This window comes from Drosophila subpulchrella, chromosome 2R (genome assembly GCF_014743375.2).
Source record: "Drosophila subpulchrella strain 33 F10 #4 breed RU33 chromosome 2R, RU_Dsub_v1.1 Primary Assembly, whole genome shotgun sequence".
NCBI classification, from domain to species: Eukaryota; Metazoa; Arthropoda; class Insecta; order Diptera; family Drosophilidae; genus Drosophila; species Drosophila subpulchrella.
Window position 1 is genome coordinate 10,354,505 of NC_050611.1, and position 19,536 is coordinate 10,374,040.

Here is a 19,536-nt window from a genome sequence, read left to right on the forward strand (position 1 = left end):
CAACTATAAAGCAGCGAATGCTTAAAGTTTAGCTGCTAGCCGATGAGGCAGTCAATGATGCAAGGCATTAGGTTTTATTATGCCATATGGTTATCAGGCGTATCTGCTTAGAAGTTTACGACCCAGTCATTTCATTATTTTAATTTAAGGTTGCAGGCTAAGAAAATGCCAGCATGCCATTAATTTAGTTTGAATAAATAACAATATTATATTATTATCTCAAGTGCTGTACATCTTTGTGGCTCATTAATTGAAAGATATTCGTCTTGAGAAAACCTACAAAACTCTTAATCTGTATGCCTTTGTCTACCCACTAAATTTATAAAAATTTATTGAATAGTAGTGTTTGAGGCAATTCCTTAACTTAAAAGAAACCATTAAAATAATTATAATGATAATTATTATATTATTATCTCAAGCACTATAAGTCTTTAAATCGAATAGTAACGTTTAAGGCATTTCCTTAACTTAAAAGAAACCATTAAAATAATTATAATGAATAGGATAATTATTATATTATCATCTCAAGCACTATAAATCTTTGTGGCTCACCAATTAAAAGATATGCGTCTTAGGAACACTCCAAAAATCACCATAAAGTTCATATTCTTGAGCCATAAGCCCTCGTTTAATACCTAATCATATGGTTTTGTTATTTTTCAATTTCGCACCAAAACTCATATTAGGCGGGAAGTCGAATTAACGAAAATATACGACTTTGGGAGGACGAGTGTCGTAAACGAGGAAATGTGCAAATGTTTCTCAGCAACTTTTTGGGCATGCTTAGAGCATTTATTTTAATTTGGGGCCAGACAAATTTGCGTATACGTAATGTTGGGGTCGCACAAAGAACATCCAACACACACACACACAAGTACATTGCAGAAAGGTCAACATGTGTTGGCAACTGATATTCGCAGTGCGACTTGCTTTCTGGGGTCGCGTAATAAAATGATTACTCATACGCCCCGTTCGCATAACAAGGAAATTGAGAGCGTCAGCAAGCCAAACAGCCCAGAATCACAATGTACAAGTATTGTGGCTTTTTTGTTGCCGCCTCTTGTTTGTTGTTTGCAAATACGACAACGGCCAGGACAAGCAAATCAACCCCATCACCATCATACAGCTCTTGAGTTGGCAAGGACTCGCTGCTGGCTGCCGATGTGTTTTGGCATAAAGGATTATATGCACGTATTACAGCGGCTTAAGTGAGCTTCCGCATGCCAAAAAGCCGAAAGGCAACTAATACACGCCCAAAAATTGCGAAATCCATTTCGAACTTGGGGTAAGTACAGTGGGGAAATAAAATCAAGAAGCCTTTAAAACATTGATTTATTAGCATTTCACAGAGAACTAATAAATGCTATTATCTTAAAATTGAATTTTAAAAATAAAAATATTTTTAGCCATTAAAAGTATCTAAAAACCTGGTACTTAATTTTACACTTAGCTAACTGATGTTTGTGTAGCATACTTTTTGAGGTCATCACTCATACGCCACGTGAGCAAACTAACGCGTTGTGTTAGGGGTTATGGCTTTTTTTTGGCAAAAAACTTCTTTTTGTGGTTCCTTTTTTAAAATTTCTAAGGACCTACTAAACATACGTGAATTTATTTATTTTATATACATACTTGATAAGTAAGTAATGAAAAAAATAAAGTAAATAAAGTACTCCAAAAAAAGCAACAATCCCGCCGACACCATTATCGGAAAATCAAAATTATATTTTTCTGTTAGTTTATCTCTGAGCATACTTGTTGAATAAAAGATTTAAAGAAAAAATAAAATTTTAATTTTTTAGCCTTTTATAATTTTAAAATATCTGAAAAATACAGCATTTAAGAGCACTAAAAATGTACAAAGTACATGTATACTCATGCGTTTTGCTCTCGTAGAAGTATAATTTGCCATTCAAAGTAGCACTAGGCTACAAAAAAAATCCCTATTTAATATTAATTGTACTTTTGATTAAAGTAAGTACTTTGTATAGCATACTTTTTGGGGACGCCCATATAAATTATCACTCATACGCCCCGTGTGTAAAACGACGAAAGCCAAAAAACAAAGTTAGCAATTTAAGGCAATAACTTGAAATTTTCAATTAAGAAATATATGTTTCTCCGACTGTACAACACAGGCTTGATGAAGCGAGTGTGAATCGCTCTAATTTTTCAAAACTTAGAATAGAATTTGGCAAGGGCTGTCCAACTGGAGGACTTGCTGGCCCAACTATATTCACGCACGCACGCCAAATCGAATTACCGATGGCCTGGAAGAATGCTCATCAATTTTCAGGCTGGCCAACAGGGAATAGATATAGCCCGGCTATCTCCATCTCCCCGATCCGGCCATTAACCCCTGGAGAGAGCGGGGGCTACGGTGTCAAAGCTGCGTGGCAACTATTACGAGGGGCATCAACACCACTTGCCCCTTGCCTTTGACCTCCCACTATGCCACTCCATCCGGTTATTTGTTGCCACAGCTGCCCTTGTTGGTTTTGGCCATATTGACATTCATTTACGTGCTCGCTTCATTAAGCCATAAGCCATGACCATGTCGGGCGTGTCATGTTCGCATTGTTCTCCTCACAATGGAGACACAATCCCAATCGCAAACTGGAGGATGTGGGTCGGTTTCGGTTAAATGTGTTCCCAAACTGTGATAAAGAGCTTGCGGACATTGGCTCAAGGATTTGGCTGCATAACAAAATGCTCTACCATTTGCGGCAATACAAGTTTTCAACAGCAGTCCATCACCAAGCGGTTCTTTTGCAGAGTGAAACGGAAAATTTACTTTGCGGTTAGTCATTTCTCATTTCCCAGAGAAACTTAAAAATTTAACGTGCGAAATAAAATAAATAAATTTGACTAGTTGATCCAGGCCGACGAAGCGTAAATTGAAATAAAGTTTAGACTGCAAAGAGGACAAAAATGCACATGAAATTTTGCGATGGCCGACTTCCGGCGGTGAAAGTTGGCAGCTTTTGATTGCTATTCAACATTCATTTTGCACAGTCATGTATGTTTTACTTTCTATGTGGTTTTTGTAAATAGATTAACACATGGCTGAACATGCTGCTCAATATGGGGTTGTAATAAAAATATAATGAGCATGTTTTGCTCTACGCTTTTTTGTTCGTTTTAGCTTTGAGCTTGTGTGTTTAAGGTCAGGTGAATTTAATTTCCGGCTTGACTAAGGAACAAGTTAATTTCGTGATCCCTTGAATCATTGGTATTTGGGAGGAAAGAAAAAAGAAACCTATGTTCAAATTACATAAGTATTTTTAGGGATATTTGTACATTGATACATAATTATTGGTTATACACAACTCAGTTTTTCGGTTGAAATATGGAATTAAGACATTATAAAAGTTATGAAGTTAATATAATATTGAAAAAAAGGATCGAAGCCTGCAAATTTTGAAAATAAATACCTAAAAAGCTTTTGAACTTATGCTTTGAACATTTATGTTGCTTATTTAACATGCGGAATATACGATATATAATAAATATGAACGTATTTAAATTTATTAAGCTGCTTTACTTCAAATTCAAATAAAGGATATATTGGGTATCCATTTATTGGCTTCGAATCTTTAAGATCCAATACATTGTTCCACATCTAATGACCATCCTGCCTAGGATTGCATGTAACCAACTGGCATCTGAGGCTTCCTTTGTGCGAGTTGGCATCTGTGTGTCGGAAAACCGCAGGCAAAGCAACAAATGGGAACAAGAAAATTGCTGCGGTTCTCCAAGTCTCCGTCCTTTCGACCCCTTGGCACATATTTTTGCTCCTCCTTGGCTCGATGTGGCAGCCAAGTACTTTGATTTCCGTCTTTGGGGGTCTGACAAGTGCAAATTCCTTTGCCACAAGCCCGCTGACAAAGTTTCCGAGTCTCGACAAAGCCACTTAAGGACCCAAAGTCCTGTCACAAAACACATTTGAGACGCGTGAGATCCTCGGGCGCAAATTAGTTACGTTTTTAGTGTAATTCCTCCCTTTGCATGCCCGTCCTTTTGTTGGCGAATTCCGAACAATAACAAGAATATCAACAAAAGCCAACAACAAACGACATTGACTGCGGCCCTGTGTGCATGTGTGAGTTTAGCTGAGAGTGTGTGACAAGGGGCAAGTGACTGAACAAGTGAAAGGAATAGAAAACAATCGCGATGACACCTTGGGCTACACACTAAGTACACTGGAAATATAATAAATTTATAAAAGTTCTACTTAGGAACTTTTATCTAAGATTTTTAAGTTAAATTCCAGGAAAACACCAGAGGTTTTTAGCCCAAGAAACAATTGGTATTGTTTGTGGGTATCATTAAGTCAGATGAAAATCTTAAGCCAATGTTAATAAATGTATTTTAAATACTTTGCGAAAATATGTAAAAGTTTATAAGACAACATTTTCTTTAATCGGTCCTATCGATTTGTGTTCGATGACTGCTGTTATACGCTGTACGTGTGTCGGCAGAGGCCAAGCAGAGCTCTTCTGACCGCTGCCTTAAACCAACAATTGTGTTCGATTCTCATGTCCATCGACTCATAAACTTTACACACATTTTCTTAAAAACAGATCATTATGTGTGCCAGTGTACGATTGTGTAACTTAAAGATATATTTTCTGTACTTCTATTGAGTTTTCAACTTAATGTAAACGAAGCCTGAGCCACTGTGCCATGAAGTCAAAGTAACATAGCCTGCGGCGCCTCCAATCCTTTGTTCCACATATTTGTGGGTGTCGGAAGGTATGTGTCCGCATGGAGGGGAGAGGGCTGACAGGCAGAGAGTCCATGACTTCACTCGTTAGCGCCAAGGCTCCATGCCACCTGCCACCTGCCCCTCCAGTGTGGCAAGTCCTGTTCACGCTCCTGCACCTGCACCTGCACCGGGACATTGAGCAAACAGCCGGCAGCCCACGTCCCGTGGAAAGGTCAAATCAGATGGCACCGTGTCCATGTGTCCGCCTGCCAGGACCTCCATCCGTGTGTCCCACGGAGCCCGGCTCCCGGTTCCCAGGATCCACATGCACCGCATTCCCCGGCGGGCGCTCGGCGAGAATTGTTTGCGCGGGGCAAACACAAAGAGTTGGCAGGTGGCGACGACTGAATTGGTTGCCTGGCTATTGTTGCCACGGGAATATGAATACGAAGACCACATGAAAGTACATTGGATGTACACTGGGAATAATTTATAAATTACTTTTGTATATTTACCTTTAAATATCAAATTGGGAATATCATCTTTTCCCACATCTGTGCTATGATATATCTAAGATATATATATGCTCATTTGCTTTTAAGTTTATTACTCATACGTACTGTTGGCCTTGACCAATCAATAATTTTTATCTAAGTAGCATAGATTTCCACAAAACACTTGTTATTTAGCTCATCCTTTTTTTATAAGTAATTACAATAAAATCAATATTAAACTATAAGTTTATGAATGGGCATACTTGTCGTATGAGTAATTTAAACTGAAACTTTAATACCGCCTAAACTTAGCAGCGTCTAAATCCTAAATGTTTCTTAATACATTTGTTGCACACATAAATCTACCATATAAAAGAGTGATAGTAAGATTTTTTTAGAGCTTAAATATTATATATATGTTATTTTTTACTTATTTATTATAATTTAAATAATTAGAGGGAAGAGCTATCGAAAGTTTAAACAAGCAGGTCAAACAAACAGAGTTGGATAAAATGCTTGTAAAAATCAAAACGAAAAGGAAAATGCGTACTTTTCCCCAGTGTAATTATAGACTTTCCTTCATACTATGCGCTTTCTGGCCGATGGCTGTTTGCAAAGAGGTACATGTATAGGGATAAGACAGGAGTATAAAGCCGAAGGTGCTGGCAATCCAAATATTAATGGACCTGGCCTTCTCCTTTATTCATGCAGGTAGCACAAATGTGGAATAATTCGAGTAATTAACTTAAAGAGTCCACCAATCTTGTTCAAACCTTAAATAATCTGGAGTAAATGTGCTTATAAAATAACAAGGAAAAGAAAAACTTTCCCTGGAAATTAACAACTTAATAAAAGCCACATTTTCCAATTATTTCACGCATTGTTAACTCCAGACCAACTTTCACTCTCCTCCCTTCTTTTTCCAATAATTGTAAGTTGCCGCGGTGGTGAACACGAAGGTAACGAGCAGTTATAAAAAATGAGTGCCATTTCTCTGGAGGGATATTCTTGCGTGAAACATTAAAAACCAAAACCATATTTCTATATCGAATGTATACACACAAGTTTTGCTTATGTTGCGCATATAGAAATGCGAATAGAAATGCAAAATTGAAAAAGTTTTAGTTTCACCCATTGCACACAGTTGCAAATGGTTACAAAAATATTTTTATTGCTAAGAAAAAAAGTTTTGCTTTGTTCTTGGCCAGGCAACGATTCAGCGATTCAGTAGTTTTTACAGCTTTACAAAGTTTGAAGCTCAACTGGAATAAGCTTAAGTTGCGAAAAAGTAGCCGAAAAGAAAAATTATTTTAATTAATGAAAGTGTAAGCCATTGTTCGAACAAAAATGTTGACCACGAAGCCGTTGAAAGACCTTAAAAAAGTGCAGAAATTCTCTAAGGTATTCAGCCGAAATTGCAGCCAGGTCTTTTGTTTCATCGTTTAACCATCCGCCACGCCCCCTGACCCCCGCCCCGCCCACCTTTTGCAACCACCTCGTTTTTTTAAGTAAATGGCGAATGAGCATTTCCAGTTTAAAGTCCCCGAAAACTGCGGCATTTTAAGGACTCTCGTTATGTGGGCACATTAAATGGGGCAAACGTACACACGCAGACGTGCCTTGCATCTCTCCATGTCCTGGCAAATAATACATACGAAGGACGAGCATCGCCCCACACATCCTGCTCAATTCCACAGTTAAGTTTTTCGAGCTCTGCTGGTCGTGGTCTATTGGCAGAGTTATTCGGTTTTCGTTTTTATTCCCCCGTCCTCAATATGGAAATCCTCCTTCTGTTCCCGACATTCTCACATTTTTATTTGCTACTTACGAGATATTACTTCTGCTCTTCTTCCTTTTTTTTTTTTGCTAGATAAATTTACTTTCACAAAAATGACTGCAAAATCTGGGCTCAAGATATTCCTGTTGCATAGCAAAAATGTTTTTCTGGAGCTAAAGTTTTTGCGTGAGGTTAACGGAGGTGAGGTCCTGGCATGGGATTTGGGAACCTCTTTTGGGGTCTCTGTGCTAAGTTCCTTAAGGTGACAAGACTGTGCGGAATATAAACAAAGTTGCTGCGAAAAGCAAGTGACAAATGGCAAGAGACTTTTGCGGTGGAGTAGGAAAAGATAAATACCATGTGGGGAATGTATTCAGTTGAGGGTTGCTCTGTATAGGTAGGTTGCTTAAAGTTGTCTCAAGAAACTAAAATAAAAACCGACAGCGTGAAAGTTATGACATAAACTTCTTAATGGTGAAGGCTTGTTTTCTTTTATTTAAAGAAAGAAATAAACAAAGAAAATTCATTAGGATCCTATTTTCTCCTTCAACCATGTTTAAACTTTTTAATGGTGTTTGTTAAAAAAATATATTTTTATAATCTATAAACATTTTGGAGGTGAATACTTGTTTACCTTTCTTATTTTAAAATTTTTTAACCTTTTTTTAATCGTAATCGTAAAACTTTTTTAAAGTGTTTGTAATAAAATACCTATTTTATTTGTCCCCAGCTAAAACTTTTCAGCTTTTCCTTGGCTAAAAAAACCCATGTCGAATAAAACCCTAACATATTGTCGCAATGCAACCCAAAAAACTGTTGACCAAGGTTCTTAACTTAATCGGCTTTAGTTCAAACGTATATACAAATACTCCTTCTTTTTCTTTAATTTCGCAGAAGAAATTGAACGTTTTTTTGGACAGCATTGGCGGAAGGCAGGATGTGAGGGATTGTGGAAAATCTGCTATGGCATTTCGCAGCCAATTGGGAACTTTCAATATAAATGCTTCTGTGTGCCTTTGACTGCGGTAACTGGGAAATGGCAATCCGAATGCGAATGCGAGGGAAACTTTAGACGTCCGGCGGAACCGGACGGATGGGGCCATCAACGGGCCACAAGGGAATCGGGAAGTTCCATCTCCAACCTCCATCCTCGAATATTCATCCTCCAATCTCCATCCTCCGCTACATTTGCCATACCCATTGAACACATTTAATGCCAATGAATATGGCCTGTCGTCGGCCAGCAAAACCATTCGATTGAATATTCATGGGGCGGGAGTGAGCATGGGCTGGATGATACAATCGTTTAGGCACATGCCCCAAGGGAGGGATTTGCTAATTCACTTGCAATTATGACAAAGCATTGCGGACAACGATTTAACCGGCTTAGCCAAATTGTTATTTAATTATGGTGACAGCCGAACCGAATCCCAGCTGGCCTGTATTTACGTTTTAAGATTCCCTTAATTCTTACTCAGAAACCCAAGCCAGAGATTATGGAAACAGCGTTTCCGCTTTTCCCCTCGTGCGGGCGAAACTTAAGCGCGAAATTGTAGCCTACTTAGCAGGGCCCGCTGCCTTGAGTACGAAAAGTTTCCCTTTCATCTGCAAGTCATAGTCCTGATTACGAATCCTTGAAACTGTTGCACGGGCATTCATCAAGTGACGACAGTTTTAAGCAGACAGTAATTATTTTAATTGCAGACGTGCGTGGGAATGCAGACAGCCGTCTCCTTGTTAATTAGTTGGTTTACAACTTATTAGGTTGCAATTTGAATTGAATAATTTAAACAACTGACACATCCTGCATTTAGATAGAAGCAAACCATTAGACTTGCTCATAAATCATGCAGTAAAGGTCGTAAATAAACAACGAGTTTAAATATACAATTTGATTGATGGGCTCAAGGATGAGCGGTTTCTCAGAACTACCTGCTGACACGCATCCTTTTTTTGTATACATAGTATGCAAACACGGACGCAGGATAACAAACACAAGGATATCGTTGCCTTGGCGTCACTGGGGCAAAGTTTTATCAATAAAAAGAAACTCCTCGAAAGTTGCTGCTGCAACATGCAACACTATCGCATGTTGCTGCCGTGGCAGCTGCAATGCCAACTTGCAGGACTTTTCCTCGACTTTGGCTCATTGCTGTCGTGTCATTTTCAGAAGTCGAATGCTTTCCGCTCGCATTCAAAACGGAATTCGATGTGCAATTCCATTTCAGCATTTCATTTTTCCACCCTATAAAGAGTGACGAGGGGGCGATAACAATGTGCCACAATCCGTCGTTTGTGTGCTCACTCAATATCTCATTTTTGAATAGTTCCCCATCGTCCTTTGGGTCCTTGATGGATGAGTGAGCTGAATTTCCCTTTTCCAAGGAACAACGCAATTCGATTATAATATGCAAATGTCATTAGGGAATTCGATTGGGTTTCCATATTAAAAGAGAAACGTAAACTGTACCAACCAATTAATTCTCCAGCAACAAATTACTTTACCCATTAATTCCGTCTTATCAAAGCTGAATTAATGGCTGGGTCAATCGGACAATAGGATTGTCATATGTCACAGGTAAATCATTAATTTTGATTCGACATCGTTAATGGGCAATCTCGGCCTGTTTTTGTTTACTGCTGCTATAGACGGGAATACAAAAGTCGTTGTCAGAGGCAACTGCATAAAAAAGAGATTAGACCTCTTTGCTGGGGGAAAAAATGGAATGCAATGGGATTGATTGAAATGCAATCGCGCATACGACGTGTGGAACGTTGCGACATGACAAGGGGCGTTCTTTTTGCCAGTGGTTGTTATTGCGTTTGTGGTTCAGTGTCAAAACAAACAGAAAAGAGGGGGCAAGGGAACAAGTGCCCCGCTCAATCGATAAAAAACACACCCAGTCAGTGGCGCTGTTAAAAGGGGGGCTTACGAGGATTACACGGAAATCAATTCAGTGCAAAGTGGCAGGAGTTGTAGCCTAAGAATTGAAAAAGGAAGAATTGGAAAAAGGAATCCGTAATCAATTTAACTAAGAATAAAGCAAGTTTATAACACCTAAACTCAGCTTTACGATCGATAACCACTGATACTATCGATGCTTCCGAAAATTATAAAACCATGGAAAAAATCGATTGTGTTATCGATAGTCTTAAGTTAAATAGCATTGAGGTTGTAATATTGTATGTTACTGTCTTTAAAAAATAAAAGGGAAATCATTAGATTAATTTATAATAATATATTGAATGAAATAAATTTTTTTGAATAAAGATCTAAATGTTTGATTATTAAATTGGTTGCCTTCCCAACTGAAAGTCAAAAGACACGCCTATGCAATCAGAGCACCAAAGCTTGTCAAAGAACTAAGCAAACTACAGGTGCAAACTAATGGTAGTACGGGAAATGGGTGGTGGGCGGAGAAATGGTGCTCTGAGGGGAGCCTAACGATAATCGAGCTAATCCAACCTGAACGCTGACATGCCTGAATGGCCCAGCGAGCGGATGGATGAATGAATGGGTGGATGAGTGAATGACTGAATGAGTGAGTGACGGGAACGTTGCCTTGTCCCTGCCAAATGAAAGGGGCCAGCAGGACGAGTTCCCATTTCTTTGAACCAACACCGAACTCCCTGCACACCCATCAATCACGTATGTGGAACCTTCGATTTTTCCAACTTGACAGACCGCGTTCCAATTTCAATGATAGTGCCTTTGTTTAAGTTTGGCTTTCCCATGTGGTTCGTGTAATTAAGGTGAAAGTTGAGGACTTGCCTTGACCATTTCTCCTCAATTCCGGAAAGACCTTTCCACACAAACTCATTTAGTGGTATGCAGAGGTCCTTCGTCATCGGTTTATTCACAAACTTTTTAGGAATTGATTTTTCATCGAAGACTATAGAAATCGGTGCCCTCCTTGACTTGACTTGACTTATGCAAATGAATGTCTGGGATTTACAACCCATGATTTTATTATCTCCAAAATAAATCAGAAAATGGGGAATCTAGCAAACTTTAAACTGGGATTTTTATTATGATGTTTTTGTTTGTGTTTTATGTTTATTAAGAATTTAGTTTTCTTTAAGTAGAAAATGAGTCATAATTTTCTTAGGAAGAAAAATCTGAAAATAGAAAGTCAAAAAATCTTTAAGATGTGGGTTTTATTAACATGATTTCGTTTTGAGTAAATGATTATATTGTCTTCAAAATAAATCAGAAATTAGGAAACCTAACTATCTTTAAGTTGTGATTTTTATTTAGATAATTTATGTTTATATCAGCTTTTTTAAATACACATTTCTCTGCTACTAAGCAATGATTAAATGTCTTATGCCAAAGACAACTATCTAAACAACCAGATTAAACAATTTTAATTGATGTTTGCTCAATTTAGATAACCCAATCCATTTACCAGGTCTAACAAGTTGACAGAGCCAGCTTTATCAGGCATCAAATCTCAATGGAAACAGTAAAACAAGTCTACCACTAATTAGGCCAGGGAATAGAGGCGGTAATTTCGGGGTAAATTCGATGAGGTTGGCCAAGGCGACACAAAGTTCTCGTTTTGAGCCGCTTTAAGGTTAACCTCAATTAGCTGGCAGCGGGGGGCGTGGCCCCGGGGGAGGCGGTACAGTGGGACCACGACCAAACAAACAATCACAATCAGAGGCTGGCCGCAAATGAGAGGCGGGGGGTCATAGGCCATAGGCCACAGGCCACAAAACAAGCGGCGGGGCGGGGGCGGGGGAAATGAGGAAAATGAGTTGAAGAGTCAGAGCCACAGGATCCTGCCAGCGGGGAAAAGTGGGCGCAGTGGGCGGGGCCAAGATGAAGCACTTTAAGCGAGTTAATTGTTGCACACTTCAAGGGGCAATCAAAAGTTACTGACCGGAAAGCCAACACTCCATAAATACATTTATGCTGATTTCTTTTTGTTTCAAATTATAAAAAGTATATGAAGGGTATATTTTTTCGCCTGAAGACTCAAGGGAAGCCCATTTACGGATGTCGACAGCTCGTCGCCCGGAATTGTAACGCACAAATCTCCGGAGAGCCGCTAAAAATGGCACTGAAAGTGTAATTAAGAGGAGCTTTAAGCCAAATGCAGCGGATAAGCGACCACTGAAAAGCTAGTGGGGGAAAAAAGGACAGCCACCCAAGAGATTCAAAACGAACGGAAAAGCCCTGTTCCGCAGTTGTTCGATGATTTTCCTCTTTTATGTTTGGTTTACTGCCGTTTTACAAGGCTGAAAAACGCCCGGAGGGAAAATGCCAGGCGACCGGCGTTTTATTTCAAATGCCTGCCACTAGCGCCGAAAAGTCGACGGCAATAAATGTTTCATGGTTGCCTCGTTTTTATAAACCCACCCACGTTTCTAGCGCAAAATGTCTCGATTTGAAAACGAAACCATTATTGGGAATTACAGTAGTAACGTTCACAGAACATTAAATTTACAGCTTTAAAAATATAGTATAATTTAGCATTTACATCTTATACCATTCAGTTGGAAGAAAATTAAATTAAGTATCAAGCTTTAAAACCATAAATTTGATTCTTATTATATTTAGCTTTATTAAAACCAAAGCTGTTAAAGACTTTTCAGCTTCAACTTTTTATAAATGAATAAGCCATGTTATTTCATTTGATTATTTTTTTATTATCGCTTAATCGGTTTCACTGTTAACAATTTAAACGGGAAATATATAGATAAATGGGAAAACAAATTGTTGAAATTGTTTTGCCAAATAAAAAGCAATCTTCTCTGTTTATTTTTAAATCAATAAACATTTTTATTAAACGGTTTCAGTATAATTCATTTTGCTGCCTAAACCGGAAACTTTAGAGGTAAACAGACACTCAAAGTGCAATTTAATTACCCAAATGAAAACAGAATTTTTATATGATTTCCCCCGCTGCTTTTAATTAAATTTCTATTTTAAATGAGGGACAGCCATGGAGCTGTGTCTGTTGGTCTGTCGGTTCTTGACGTTACCGCGGGGCAACGGGGCGTATAATGAACATTTAATTAGCTTACAACTCCGGTACGATGTCCACTTGCTAAGGCTAAGGACACTTTCCACCGCGAGGGCTGCTCAACGAGTTCCGCCCCCCATAAGCCTGGCAATTAATTTCCAAAATAAACGCAAATCAAATTAAATAAATACAGATATTTGCTTGTGACAGCTACAAACAATATTTGCCCAGAGGGCCATCGCAGGCAGCAAATGTTGAAACTCGAAATTGCCATAAATATTACAGAAGTCATCACAACGTAAGCAAACGGCACAGGCGGCAGAGTAATTGGATTTGCCTTTTCTGGTCCTTAAATGCCTGATTTAAATGCAAATTGAAGTGGTCTTTCCCAGCCGGGCTCAATTGGGCTTGCAGCAGTTTCTTATGCAGCCATTCACGATCTGAAGTCACTTGAAAAAGTTCTAATCTCCGGCCAAATATAAGAAAAATGACACAAAAAGCAAGTGTCATAAATCTGACGACTTGTGCCAGATGGCAACAAGGAATAATCTGACTATTAAAGTCCATTCGGACATTTTCATTTTGTGCGACAAGAAGAAAGGCGGCGAGGAAAATCTCAGTTGAGTGAATGGCAAATGGGGGGCCAACTTACCTCCCCATTATCCCCATCACCCACCTGAATCTCAGAAGAAAAACGTAGTGAAGGACACTCGAGAAAGGACATGGCAAGTTGGCCAGGAATGGCCAAGATATGATTTTGTAATAAAGCAAAGTAATTCAGCGACTTCCTCTTTTTTAAGCCATTTGTATTAACGTTTCCTTCAGCTGCCCTTCGACTATCCACTACCATTTTAATTTCGCAAAAAAGCCATTATTGGATTTCACCAATCACCACCAATTGAAATGCATGGCCATGGGAAATTCGCTTAAAATTGGTCGTGCAAAGCCATATTATTTTCATACCTTTATGCATACCAATTAGTTGACCAGATAGCTGCTCTAATTAGTTTCCAATTGAAAAAGACGAGTGCAAATAATCGGCCCAGTGTTGTGGGCAAACAGAATTTGCATAAATATTAAATCAGCCATAACAAACAATTTAGTAGCAGAAATTTCACAAATAATCCTTTAATTTATGTCGAAACTCTCGTTGAAATGCTAATAAAGCCCGGAATATTCTTGTTGAAATGCTAATAAAGCCGTGTAGAAGGACTAAAAGCCATCTTGATTGCAATGGTAGGAGTGGGGGAAAAAAGTGTTTGGCTTGGTCAGGGATTCTGTTTGGAAAAGGATGAACCACAGACCGCCCGACCACTTAATCAGTGACGTGAGCTCGGCAAACTGTCAGCTGCAGTTTCCGCTGCAGCAACCACGGCAAACCACAGCAAACCACATCAAACCACATGTGTGAAAGCGCACCACGAACACAACCACTGTGCAAAAGGCGATTAAAGATATTTCAATTTAATTGGTCATTTTTCAGAACACAGAAAAATTAAGTTCCCCTGCTTGGCTACCCAATTTTTATATAGAATTACATTAAAAGTGATTTAACCTCTGTGCAATGGGTCTTAAAAAAGCAATGGGATATTTTGTAAAATTTTTATTTTTTGGTTAAATGTTCTATAAAATAAAGTTTTATTATGGCGGCTTACACTGTGAAAAACTGTGTTCCAGGAAAATCTCTATTGTAGATTTTTCCCATTCTATAAGTATAAATTCAGAGGAAACGACTTACATGACATTTCAATGTAAATTTGTTCTTTTTCAGTACACTAAAAAAAGTTCCTAAGCTTGGCTATCAAATTTTCCCAAAGAATTGCAACTTAAGCTATTTTTATAAATAATTTTATAAAGCAATTTGTCTTAAAAAAAGCAATGAAATATATTTTTGAAATTATCCCTATTAAAATATTGTATTGCTACTTTAGGTTATATGCTGGAAAACTGTGTTTCCAGAAAAAACTTTATTGTCTTCCCTATTTCACAAGTCCAAATCCAGGGGAAACGGCTTTCATTTGTGTGTTGCCTGCCAATTATTTACGCCATAAAATATTTCGCCTTTATATTTGCTCAATATTTCCGCCATTGTCAATTAAGTGCTTGTGGCTAGATTCCTGTGAAATATTAAAATTAATATGACAAAAATAAGCCACTCCAAAAAAAGCTGCTGCACAAGTTTGGCAATTAAAACGGATTTATTCATATTTGCGATGAAAGCAAATTGTTTAGCCTGCGAAATCGCGAAAATCCGCGGCAGTCTGGTGGGCAAAAACCATGCTGAAAGTTCTCAGCTCCCTGGGATGTAATTAATTTGCAACATGCAGAGTGCTCCTGCTCCTGCTCCTCGAATCCTGCATATGCAAAACTTTCCCCAGAGTGGCTGGTGGTGCTGCCGAAACTTTGCACCTGATAAATTGAATCAAGTTTCCCGCCCACGGTTACAGTGGCCCTCGGTGCGACTCGCCGGCAAATTGCAGTTAATGGAATCTGCAATTGAAATGAGCTCCGGCAGGCATGTCGCCGAATTTAAAAGGATCACAAAAACGTCACAATATTTTCCATTGTCACAAATTACATTTCAAATGGTGACACTTTAACAGAAAAAAACCGAGATTCACATTCAATTCATAATACATTTATTAAGGCGCGAATTTTTTTATATTTTACAAAAGCAAATGTTATTGGAAATTGAACAATATTTTGTATTATTACAATTTACATTTCAGGAGGTGAAATTCTCATTCAATTCAATATAGATTTCTAAAGGCAAAAACTTTTATTATTTTAACAAAATAAAAATTATTAAAAATGCAAAAAATATTTCTTATTATTAAAATTTACATTTCAAGTGGTGGCACTTTAATAGAAAAAATCAGAGTTTCACATTCGACACAAAATAGATTTCTTAAATAAATAATACAAAAAATACATAAATATATATAAATATTACTAAATATTGATATATATGTCTTCTTTTTAGAAGTTAAATTTCTTATTATGTTCGCAGAAAAAAATAGAAATGCTAATTTAATTCATATAATTTCTATAATTTCATTTAACTTCCTTCTTTCTTCTCTTAAGACATGAATTTTTAATATATTACAAAAATAAATATTTTTAAAAATTTAACAACATTTTTTATTATTACAAGTTACATTCAAAATCCGAGATTGAAATCCAATTCAAGACTTTTTAGTATTTTACAGAAATAGTTTGAAAATAAGAAGACGTAAAATATGGTAGTTCTAGAAGAGGTTGTACAACTTCTGTGCATAATATTTCCTGTCTCTTGAGTGATATACCTCTTTTGGTAACCAAAAGCTTAAAGTTCCCAGTGAGTAATGAATTTTGGAGTCTGCAGCTTGTCCACTAAGCTGGCAACTGCCAACTGCAGTTTTGAGCCAAATAAAATGGCAGGAGCATAAACTGAAATAAGACCTGCTGAAAAGCCAACACAGCTGATGAAAAAGCTTCTATCCTGCTATTTATTTCCAGCTATTAGTATATATGTCAAAATTGGCTGGCTCTAATTGAATGTGAATGGCTTTTTGGGTAACCCGAGTGCTCCCCTTTGTTCTAAGCTCCTTTCAATACGTGGTTTCTTTTCATCATGGAATTTCCATACCCCGCTGCCATTTTCTTTTAAAGGAATTTTATGTGAACTTCTTTCGGGATTTCAGGGGGCTTAGGTGTGAAATGTTTGCAAAGAGCCCGACATGAATTTTAAAACATCACAGGACTTTTTTGACTTTGTCTAAAATGTTGGCCTTGGGAAAAGGATAAGTGAAGCCGTGTTTTCCTTTTCCCACTTCTGCCAGAGTTCAGTCAGGAAAATTGGGTACTGGGAAATTACCACGAAATGTTTAATCATATAGTTGTGAATGCTGTATACAAAATGGCTATTCCTATAGTTGTGGTTATGCTATGACTTTTTTTCAAAACCTGAAAAGTATTTTATTTCAGAGAAATAAAAAGCTCTTAACGAAACAATCAATCATTTCCTAATGACAGCTCCAAATGGACATTTAATACCTTGTCTCATCCCATTTCGAGACTTATTAAATATTAAAGCCCTGACTTTGGTGGCCATCAGTCGAGAAGTTTGGTAAAATTCGATTTCATTTTGGCCGGCATTTCCCTCTCGTTAGGTCAAGAACCTCGGACTTGAAGCAACAGAACGCAAATTACGGGATTGAAACAAAGGGCGAAAGCCGTAGAGCTAAATGAAGCAAGGGTAATACCCTAGAGTGGACCAAGGCTGGTTCTAAAATTATAAGAACTGTTTTTGAAACAATTATTAAAAGGTTGGTTATCATTTATTTTTGTTATCACGGTGTTGAGATAAGCTGTCATATTTTATAATAAGACGTTTTTTATTTTTAGCCCAACTTGTCTTTTCCTAAGAAACAAGATCTTGTTAAATTCCCTAAGCACTTAAATAATATTAATAATAATTATAATTACTAACAATATAGTTATCTATTCCTGATTGGCATATACCAGCATCTCTTTAAAAATTAAATTCTTATAACATTTATATACCCATTATTATAATGATATATTATTATTTTAAGCACGCGGTTCACCCTAAAGCAAGTGGAAGGCGGTGCGTCATATCCGTTTTTGGGCCGAAATGTTTCTGTTTACGGTTCGCGTGAAGAAAAGCTTGAACGATTTGGGGAACCGGGTGTTATGCTCACATGTGGGAGGAGCCAACAATTGTGTGACTTATTACTCGGCATTATCCAGTGACTTAGTTCCTCGCGGAGCTCGAGTACCCGTCACCGGGCTGGCATCGATTTTGTGCCCTTGGTGTCCCCAGGCGTCCCCAGTTAATTGAATTCCAGGGGCGACGGCAGACATGAAAACAATACCAAATACTGGGTATTGTTCTTATTTCTAGTCGGTTGTCGGCTGTCTGTCTGTGTCCCGAGTATCCTGTCTGTGTGTCATAGTTGCCCATAGTTACCCAGGACCCCAACAACAGAGAGCCGAGAATATTCTGGGTTAGCGGAAGTCCTGGCCGAGGACTTTATTAATCCTTTGTGTATATTTAGCGACCACTTTATGAGTTGGCGGCCATATATCTTCCTGTTGATTTATGCCAAGTGTAAATTGGCCCAAGCGCTCCCTCTTTTGCTGCTACACTTTCCTCTTTTTTATGGCAGACGTTAATTTTTGTTTGCTTTAACTTGAGAAAATGACCCAAAACGATTGTTCAAAGAGATTTATGGTGTTTGGACTCAAAGAACAAGAGGTTCCCTCGGGAAAAGAATACTTCCCACATATTTTCTTTGTTTTCATAGTTTCATAATCTGTCCATAGGGAATTATTTAAATAAGCTGAACAAAATGGCAATCAGGAAATGTCTTATTTCCTTAGTTATCTGTGAGTTATTTTAATAAGAATAAAGGTTTAATTAGTATTGAATAAGAAGTAAATTGTTTTATTTCTTGCAGGCAATCGTAAGGTAAATGACTTAACATTATGCTTTCATGATGCCCTTCCATTGAGGACCCTCGTCAAGTTGTGAATAGCTTTTCAATGCTTTATAAGCCATCACGGCACGGAATCGAACCAACTCGAAGGATTCAAAACTGCCAATACTTGGCAACCAATCTCGACCACATCGAAGTGATTCGATTTAAGTTCCAGTGGGTGTTAGGGGGTATTTTTGGTTGATTGGGAAGTTTCGTGCCACCCCACATAATTAGGGCCAATGACAATCCTATCGGGCTGCAGGAACTGCACCACCGAAGCTCCGTTTCGATTTATTTGGACCCCGTTGTCAGGACGACAGACGGCCACCTGGCCACTAAGAATTGGGCACAACAAAGCCATTCGGAAAAGGCGTTAGGCCACTTGGGTGTTTTCAAAGGGCGGCACATTTAGTGCGGTCAGATTCGAGGGCAAAAAGTGAACAATTCCGGGGAATGTTGCCTGATGGCCCCTTTTGGGCCAATGCTGATTGCTCTGCTTTGCCCAATTGTTCCAAGAAAGAAAGGGTTTTTGTTATTTCTACCAGAGTTTCACAATTCGGCTGGTAAAGAAAACAAAAGAGCAAAAAAAACATTGCTAACTTCCCTTAACTCATGGTCAAATGGAAAAAGTTTTAAAAGACTTTTTTAAAGGGTTCAACTTTAACATTAGTCGCTTTTTCAATTTTTCGTGAACCGACCTCGGATTAATATGTTTGGAATGTTCTCTAGGGGACCCAAAAGTTCTATTTGATTTTAAAGCAATATTTGTGTGGCATTTATTAGTTTTAATTATGATATTAAATTAATACGGCTTGTTATTTTGGGAGATTTTTACAATTTTCCACCTCAAATATATAAAGAATTTCTTGAAAAACTAAGGTCAATTCAACACAGTTAAACACAAGTGCACGGGAGCATGGGTTGAATTTCTATATATATAGATTTACATATATTTTTATAATGTCCAATAATTTAAAAAATACCATTAAAACACAGCGACCAAATGTTATTGGCGCACTCGACATTAAACAACTTTTACTGAATTGCGAATGAGACTGGTGAAATCAAAAGTTCTGTCGGGTTGTGCTTTCGTTATCATTCG

The 19,536-nt window shown here is 38.0% G+C and overlaps 1 protein-coding gene across 1 annotated transcript in view; it reads right to left on the bottom strand.

Annotated features, from left to right (window-relative positions):
- LOC119550445 (protein king tubby) overlaps positions 1-19,536 on the bottom strand; it is a 28,740-nt gene that overhangs the window by 6,903 nt on the left and 2,301 nt on the right. The window lies entirely within an intron of this gene.